Genomic DNA, 2,454 nt, shown 5'->3' with positions numbered 1-2,454 from the left:
AATTGGAATAGGACAGTTTCTCTCTACACCTGTTAATTCTTTAAATTCTTTTAAATTAAATTTTGCATCTTACGACTGGTCCAATTATTGATCTCGATCAACTGTAACTTATTGTGTCGTTCGAATTTTTATACATATAATATATATATAAACAACATTTCGATTTAATATTTCATAAGAAAATTGGAATAGGACAGTTTCTCTCTACACCTGTTAATTCTTTAAATTCTTTTAAATTAAATTTCTTACGACTGGTCCAACTGTCGATCTCGGTCAACTGTAACTTATTGTGTCGTTCGATTTTTTATCCATATTATATATATATAAACAACATTTCGATTTAATATTTCATAAGAAAATTGGAATAGGACAGTTTCTCTCTACACCTGTTAATTCTTTAAATTCTTTTAAATTAAATTTCTTACGACTGGTCCAACTGTCGATCTCGGTCAACTGTAACTTATTGTGCATAAAAGTGCCGATCAAATTTCGAATTTCTATGCATATAATATATATTACGTCTCTCGATTTAACATTTCATAAGAAGATAGGACAGTTTCCTCGTACATCTGTTAAATTAAATTCTCTCAATTAACTTTCTTACATCTCGCGCGAATGGACGAACGAATGTATGGCGACTTGGTGCAACCGTCGATCTCGTTAAACCGCGTTTAAACCGGATATCGACAGCCTCGTCGAATCGAATATGAATCGACACTTTCCCCGGTTTCCTGTGCAGGTCTGTCCTTTTATTTTAACTCGCTCTACGAATCGTGCAGGGTGAATAGGGTAAAGTAACACCCGTGTCACTTTCGATAGACCCCTACTCGATCGAGGAACGGAGGCTTTGATGTAAGACACACCCCCTCGCGTAAATTTCGCTTCCCTCCGTCTGTTCCAATTTGACGAAGGAAGGGCATGGATTGATGATCGCGAGATAAATGTATCGAATTGTTTATCCAAAGCTATATGTTACACCGACTCTTTAACTCTCTATCGCTTTCAAGATTGGCGTTAACAAGTTACGAACTTTCTTCGTTAATCCTCGACGAGAATCGAAATGATAAAAAAAGAAAGAGAAATGAAAATAAATAGACGAAACAACACAAAAAGGTGTGAGAGTTACGGAGCTCATTTTCTTCGGGATTTGTAGGTGGAATAAATTTCTAAAAGGAAAAACTCGGGTGGATGGTGATGGATCGTACGATTGCTTTTCTCGAAAATATTCCGCTCCCTCGACGAACAGGGAGGATTACTACTTTCGAATTCTTTCCTACTATTTTTGTTTCGTTTCGTACTCGATACACTTTTTCGTAACGACTTCGTAAAACGCGCGTGGGAAATTGCGTTTACGGAGAAAGAAACTGGCATGGATTCCACGTATACATCTCCCTTTCCCCGAGGAAATAATGTTCGCTTATTGAGAACGCGTCGTAAAACAATTTCGTCGTATAGATTGCATGGCGATGTTCGAACACGAAAAGAGTAAACTTTATGTACGTTGAAAAATGGAAAAAGGCGATATCCGAAAGTGTAATTTGATAACAACTGCTGCGAAAAATTACTTTTCTCGAAACGATATATAGAAGCTGAGCCCACGTACGATGTTTTCGAACGCACGAATCGGGAGATGCCACGTTTTCTCGATAATAAGAAAATATGAGAAAAAACGAGAGGGAAAGAAAGAAACGCGAGTAAGTAATAATGTAAGTAACGCGGATGAAATTGTGAAAGTTGGCGGAGCTCGTTCGATTTTTACACCAAACATGTATTATTGATCACATCTTTCTTTCTTTCTTTAAAACGAGAATTTCAAATTCCGTGATATCCAAGCATTTTTCCATAGCTTCCATACGTGTTCCATCGCAATCCGTCACAGAATTTGTCTTATGTCTTCGTTTTACGAAGCAAGACCGCAACTTTGGGCGATAACGAACGATTCGTTAGATCGTTTCGCTCTCGTCGAAACTCTAAACTCTTTAAAGGCAAACTTTCTCGAAGGGGACGATCCACGGAGCGACGAATTGCGCTCTCTTCGTTTAAATCCTGGCGAAACTCGCGGGGGGAATTAAAGAAAGTTTTCGGGGACGAGAAACGTTAGGTCGGGAACGTTAGGAGAGAATTAAATCCTTATTCTCCTTAAACTCCTTAAACAGATGACGGACAAGGAAATCGATTCTTGAAAATTTTTTTTTTTAAATTTATCGATCGCGAGGAAGACGTTTTCGATTTGCCACTCGTATCCAATTCGATATAATCGATCGAATTTATTAGAATTAATGGCACGAAAGAAAGAAAGTCGGTGCGGTCTTAAAAGCTTCGTTTCCTCGAGTTCGCTACTCGGCCCGTTTATTTTTTTTATCGAGCTTTCGCCCACGCTTTCGCAATCAATTTTTAACGGTTGTTAGAATGCGATTAAAGAAAAAAAAAAAAAAAAAGAGAGAAAAAAAATAC

This window comes from Apis dorsata, unplaced genomic scaffold (genome assembly GCF_000469605.1).
Source record: "Apis dorsata unplaced genomic scaffold, Apis dorsata 1.3 scaffold_92, whole genome shotgun sequence".
In the NCBI taxonomy this organism is placed as follows: domain Eukaryota; kingdom Metazoa; phylum Arthropoda; class Insecta; order Hymenoptera; family Apidae; genus Apis; species Apis dorsata.
Note: the sequence above shows the minus strand (reverse complement) of the source record.